We start from the raw sequence: 7,500 nt of genomic DNA, 5'->3' as shown, positions 1-7,500 counted from the left end.
AATACTATACATAAATAACACCAATGTTCATCAATACCATAAATGAATAACACCGCATTTATCCAAAACATCATCGTTCCCACATAACATGTCAGAGAGACGAGAAAACTCCATCAAACAAACGCTTGACATGACATTCAGAAAGCCACACATACGATGACATTTAAAAAGACAACGACAACGTTTCTTTGTTGCCAATAAGTAACTACGGACCGAGTGAATGTCACGGGGGAGGGGGGATGGAGGAGGGAAGCAGGAGGGAGGAGGGAGTATGCAGACCCCTAGGAGGATTAATACTACTCCCCAACGTTACCAGTTTGGCCTTTTTCCAAGCCAAAAAAACTCAAATTTGGCCTTTTTATTTAAAATTAGTTGGCCTTTAGTAATATGAAAAAAGGCGGGCCTTGAATACTATATATTTGGCCTTTTTCTACTCAAGGGTTGGCGTTTTAAAGCTCCTGTTGATTATAATTTGGCCTTTACTCATTTAAAAATCTGGCAACCCTACCCCTCCCACCCGTGTTATTCTATAGGCACACAACTGTCTACTACTACTTCCACCTCGTTGATCATGATTCCATGTTGATATCCGATTCTTCAAGGTTATATTGGCCACTCCCCTTATACCCTACCCCCTGTTCTAACACAATCCCCTCCCATCCCACTACCCACTCCCTGTTCCAAAACAGAACCCCCCCCCCCACTTCCCGTCTTCCCCTGCTAGTATTCTTCGACTTCTGAGAGGCCACGAAGGGGGTATCATCGATCCAGCGAGCTCAATTGCATAACAGATTTATAGCTACCTTTCGGTGTCATGTTTCTTTGGGTGATTTAGTAAAAATTATCATCTTTATCGTATCAATGTTTCTTGCATTGAGTAGTGATGAATGTGACACGTGTGCGCACGCGCGCACACGTGTATTGAACAATACTATATTCCTCTTTAATTACACAAGATAAATATTAAAAATTGCAATTGAAAATGCAGTATACCCATGTTAAATAAAAATCATTCATGCACACACACTATGATGTATATATATATATATATATATATATATATATATATATATATATATATATATATATATATATATATCAATAATAATAATAATAATAATAATAATAAATTATAATTGTAAATGTGCATTTCTTAATAAACAATAAAAAAAATATTTAATCTGGTCATTTATTTTGGCTCGTATAATTTGGTTTTAGTTGTATATGTCTGTAAACTTTGTAATATGCCCTTTTTAAATTAAAGATAAAACCAAATGAAACCTATAAACAAAGGTACTATCGACAAAGATTTGTCCTTTCTCGAACAGACATGTCACATAACAATCGACGTTAAGCCTAGTTACGTCAAGTTTTCATCCGCAAAAACACATGATTATGACAACCTAAAAATTTATTCCAACACACCTAATTAAAGGAACTGACAGCTTAATTTAGGAAAAAAAAAAACTTTTCAATTTCTCTAGTGGTAAATGAAACTTTTCGTCGATTCCTGTAATGGCAAATAAGAGAGAAAACTTTTCTTCAATTTCTCTAATGGTATTTAAAGCGTTTATTCAGTTCCTCTAATGGTAAATAAAACTTTTCTTCAATTCCTCTAATGGTAAATAAAATTTTTATTCAATTCCTCTAATGGTAAATAAAATTTTTATTCAATTCCTCTAATGGTAAACACGAGAGAAAACTTTTCTTCAATACCTCTAATGGTAAATAAGAGAGAAAACTTTTCTTCAATTCCTCTAATGGTAAATATGACAAAATTTTTCTTCAATTCCTCTAACGGTAAATAAGAGAGAAAAAATTTCTTTAATTCCTCTAATGATATATAAGAGAGAAAACTTTTCTTCAATTCCTTTAATGGTGAATAAGAGAAAACACTTCTTCAATTCCTCCAATGGTAAATACGAGAGAAAACTTTTCTTCAATTCCTCTAGTGGTAAATAAGAGAGAAAACATTTATTCAATTCCTCTAATGGTAAATAAGAGAAAACTTTTCTTCAATTCCTCTAGTGGTAAATAAGAGAAAACTTTTCTTCAATTCCTTTAATGGTGAATAAGAGAAAACATTTCTTCAATTCCTCCAATGGTAAATACGAGAGAAAACTTTTCTTCAATTCCTCTAATGGTAAATAAGAGAAAACTTTTCTTCAATTTCTCTAATGGTATTTAAAGCGTTTATTCAGTTCCTCTAATGGTAAATAAAACTTTTCTTCAATTCCTCTAATGGTAAATAAAATTTTTATTCAATTCCTCTAATGGTAAATAAAATTTTTATTCAATTCCTCTAATGGTAAACACGAGAGAAAACTTTTCTTCAATACCTCTAATGGTAAATAAGAGAGAAAAACTTTTCTTCAATTCCTCTAATGGTAAATATGACAAAATTTTTCTTCAATTCCTCTAACGGTAAATAAGAGAGAAAAAATTTCTTTAATTCCTCTAATGATATATAAGAGAGAAAACTTTTCTTCAATTCCTTTAATGGTGAATAAGAGAAAACACTTCTTCAATTCCTCCAATGGTAAATACGAGAGAAAACTTTTCTTCAATTCCTCTAGTGGTAAATAAGAGAGAAAACATTTATTCAATTCCTCTAATGGTAAATAAGAGAAAACTTTTCTTCAATTCCTCTAGTGGTAAATAAGAGAAAACTTTTCTTCAATTCCTTTAATGGTGAATAAGAGAAAACATTTCTTCAATTCCTCCAATGGTAAATACGAGAGAAAACTTTTCTTCAATTCCTCTAATGGTAAATAAGAGAAAACTTTTCTTCAATTCCTCTAATGGTAAATAAGAGAAAACTTTTCTTCAATTCCTCTAATGGTAAATAAGAGAAAACTTTTCTTCAATTCCTCCAATGGTAAATAAAATTTTTCTTCAATTCCTCTAATGGTAAATAAGAGAAAACTTTCTTTCCATTCCTCTAGTGGTAAATAAGAGAACACTTTTCTTCAATTCCTTCAATAGTAAATAAAACTTTTCTTCAATTCCTCAAATGGTAAATAAGATCTAAAACTTTTCTTCAATGTCTTTAATGGTACATAAAACTTTTCTTCAATTCCTCTAATGGTAAACAAAACTTTTTTCAATTCCTCTAATGGTAAATAAGATAAAAAAAAACTCATCTTCAACTCTTCTAATGATAATAAAACTTTTCTTCAATTCCTCTAATGGTAAATATGAGAGACAACTTTTCTTCAATTCTTTCAATGGTAAATAAGAGAAAACTTTTCTTCAATTCCTCTAGTGGTAAATAAAACTTTTCTTCAATTCCTCAAGTTGTAAATAAAAGAGGAAACTTTTCTTCAATTCCTGCAATGGTAAATATGAGGGAAATTTTTTTTCAATTCCTCCAAAGGTGAACAAGAGCGAAAACTTTTTTCCTATTCCTCCAATGGTAAATGAGAGAAAACTTTTCTTCAATTCCTCTAATAGTAAATAAAAGAGAAACCTTTTCTTCAATTTCTCCAATGGTAAATAGGAGTGAAAACTTTTTTGATTCCTCCAATGGTAAATAAGAGAGAAAACTTTTCTTATATTCCTCTAATGGTAATTAAGAGAACATTTTTTTATCAATTCCTCCGATGGTAAATAAGAGAAAACTTTTCCAATTCTTCTAATGATGAATAAGAGAGAAAAAATTTCTTATATTTCTCTAATGGTAATTAAAAGAATTTTTTTTTTCATCAATTCCTCCAGTGGTCAATAAGAGAAACCTGTTTCAATACCTCTAATGGTAAATAAGAGAGAAAAATTTTCTTCAATTCTTCAAAATAAGAAAAAAATAGCCAATATACAAATCTACATCAAGTGGAAGTAAACAGCTCGACCTACCAATTCAGTAAAATAATAAAAACATTAAAGTTAAATATCCTAATCCATAAATAATGCAAACCCAACAGAATCATAACAACCTAGCACGCAAGAGTATTATTTACCAAACCACCTCCAGAGAAATAACAATCTAAGTATGGGTACATATAGAGTACGCGGTGCGTCCTCTTCACTGCTGAATGGGAAGGCCAGGTTCCACGAAATTCTGGTTCCTTTGTGGTGCCAATAGAACGGATATCGAGACTCGCTTGATATCAACACTCGAGGACGGACGATTATTATGTAACGATTTTGGCTGGATCAACAAAGACCCCCCCCCTCTCTCTCTCTCTCTCTCTCTCTCTCTCTCTCTCTCTCTCTCTCTCTCTCTCTCTCTCCTCTCTCTCTCGTATACGAACGTAGTTCTTATCGTATTCGTCTTAATGACAATTAAAGAACATACCGTAAAATTTAGCTATATTTTAATACAGTTTAAATGTCGCTCATGAACGGCAGAGACAAGGGGCCGTGACATTATTGCCCTAGCTAGCAGGACAATGCCCTAGAGATTGACCATGTATTATTATTATTATGAGCGCCCAAGCCCCATCTTCACCAAACCAAGACCAGGGAGGACCAGGTAAAAGCTGCTGATGACTCACAAGGTAGACCTATAGATTCCCCCAAACCCCCATCCTTAGCTCACAAGGATCGTGAGGTTATAGACAATACAAGAAACTATCGATTTTGAGCATAAACATGAACTCCAGCCCGGCAGAACGCCACGCAGGGACGTTTCCAGTAGGCCATCACAACCCTTTATTCTACCTATATATATATATATATATATATATATATATATATATATATATATATATATATATATATATATCATCATAAAAGGTTTCCTTTATCGACAGCGCCCTTTTAATCTATCTTATTTTCTGTTCAAACCAAACAACATAAAGATAAGTCAAGTTGCTACTCATATACTCATTACAACTACCAACTAGTACCATCTACTGTACTAACTTACAATCTGGCATACTCTGTAACTCAGCATTCTCTTTCCCACGCATACCTAATGATAATACTTCTTTGAAAATCGTGTACATATTTTCACATGACCCTCTATTCTCTTTTACCCCCAGGAACTCCATAACTTTCAACCAATAGATTTTGTTTTCTCTGTCATATACCTTTACATTCAAATCTTCTAGCACAACCACCCTTTCTTCATGTTCTCAAAACCTAGTCAGAGTCTTCCCCTATTTTTTTTTAACTAATCACTTTCCATTCCTGGACTATTAATACTCATGGTTACAAGTTTTACTCTTACATTAGTTGAACTAACCCAGGTCTTCTGACAATACAACTACTACCCCTTTTTAGCCTTAAACCTTTCAGCTACCCCAAAACACAGTCACTGTTTGCCTTCCAAAATTTAACTATTTCCAGCTTTTTACATAACAGTTAATCCCTGCAAGTTTCATTACTCTACGATTAAAATTATGGCCAGGAATCTGTTCATAAACACACACAAACACAAACAGGGGTAAAATAGTCTACTAATAACAGTAGTAGTAGTAGTAGTAGTAGTAGTAGTAGTAGTAGTAGTAGTAGTAGAGTAGTAGTAGTAGTAATTAAAATATTATTAAAAAACATTCTAAAGGGGTCATTAATAAAAAAAAAAAGTTTGAAATTAGCTGTCTTAAGGTATGAAATGACCTACTATTGACAGTAGTAGTAGTAGTAGTAGTAGTAGTAGTAGTAGTAGTTTAATAAAAAAAATGTTTGTATGTGAAGGATCTATTTCAGTGTTGTCACTATTCTTAAAATATTTCATTTCAATTGTTCATTACTTCTCTTTTAGTTTATATATTTCCTTATTTCTTTCCTCACTTGGCTATTTTTTTTCCTGTTTTTCCAACTAAGTTTGTAGCTTAGCTAATAATAATAATAATAATTATAATAATAATAATAATAATAATAATAATAATAATAATAATAATAATTACAACACCAAATGAACAATTAGCAAGAAGTCGTGTTCGGAAAACGAACATAAATAATAATAATAATAATAGTAATAATAATAATAATAATAATAATAATAATAATAATAATAATAATAATAATAATAATAACAACAACAAATGAACAATTAACAGGAAGTCATATTCGGAAAACGAACATAAATAATAATAACAATAATAATAATAATAATAATAGCAACAACAACAATAATAATAATAACAATAATAATAACAACAACAACAACAACAACAATAATAGTAAGTCTTACTATAATCTCAATGATAAAGAGCTTTAAGTCAAAGTCTTTTTTATTCTTTTTTTTTTCTCTTTTCTTAAACATCAAATGAAGACAGGCCGGAAATAAGTCTCATCTTCGCTGCGGTTTTATCTTAATGAAGAGTTGTTGAAGTTAATGAAGAAAATCCATTACCTCCATAACAAAAACAAGTTTAAAGGCCGCTCATGAATGGCAGAGGCAAGGGACAGTGACATTGCCCTATCAAGCAGGACAATGCCCTGGAGACAGACCATATATACATATGATTAACACCCAAGCACCCTCTCCACCCAAGCTAGGACCAAGGAGGTGAATATTGAATTGAATATAGGATCTAGGCATTAAGCCAAGCACTGGGGCATCATAGGACCAAGGAGGGCCAGGCAATGGCTGCTGATGACTCAGCAGACAGACCTATAAGGCTCACCCAAAACCCCCACCCATAGCTCTCAAGGATGGTGAGGTTGAAGCGACCAAAGAAACTATCGAGCTTGAGCGGGACTCGAACCCCAGTCTGGTGTTCACCAGTCAGGGACGTTACCACATAGGCCACCACTACCCTGGGATATGATAACCACTTTTGAAAGCGGTAATAAATTAACATAAGAATATATCACGTAAGGAGGTGTGAAGACAGATGCCAAGAGGGGAAAAAGCATTAGTATAAAGATTTTTCTAAGAAGATACTTATTAAAGAATAAATATCAAATCAATGAAAACTAAAGCTATAGAGCGTTATGATAAAATGCTTATAAAAATATGAAATAAATGAAAACTAAAATTACATAAACTTATGAATTAGTATAAAGATGTTTCTGACAAAATAATTATAAAAATAAATATAAAATCAATGAAAACTAAAATTACATAAACTAATAAATTAGTATAAAGATGTTTCTGATAAAATTCTTATTAAAAATAAATAAAAAATAAATGAAAATTAAAACGACATTAACTAATGAATTAGTATAATGATGTTTCTGATAAAACACTTGATAAAAAAAAATCTCTGCGACAACGATGTCCAAACTTATTGCTGATTAAGTGAACTGGACATTCTGCTTGACCGTAACTTTGACCCTTGACCTTGACCTTCCAAAATGTAATCGTTTCCAGCTTTTTACATAACAGCTAATCCCTACAAGTTTCATTACTCTACGATTAAAATTGTGGCCAAGAAGCTGTTAAAAAACAAACACACAAACAGGGCGAAAACATAACCTCCTTCCAACTTCGTTGGCAGAGGTAAAAAAGAAATAAAATAAAAAACTAGGAAATAATTCAAATTATTCTACGATCAAAATTGTGGGCAGGAAGCTGTTAAACAACAAACACACATACAGGGGCGAAAACAT

This window comes from Palaemon carinicauda, chromosome 6 (assembly GCF_036898095.1).
Source record: "Palaemon carinicauda isolate YSFRI2023 chromosome 6, ASM3689809v2, whole genome shotgun sequence".
NCBI classification, from domain to species: domain Eukaryota; kingdom Metazoa; phylum Arthropoda; class Malacostraca; order Decapoda; family Palaemonidae; genus Palaemon; species Palaemon carinicauda.
This window is presented reverse-complemented; position numbering follows the sequence as displayed.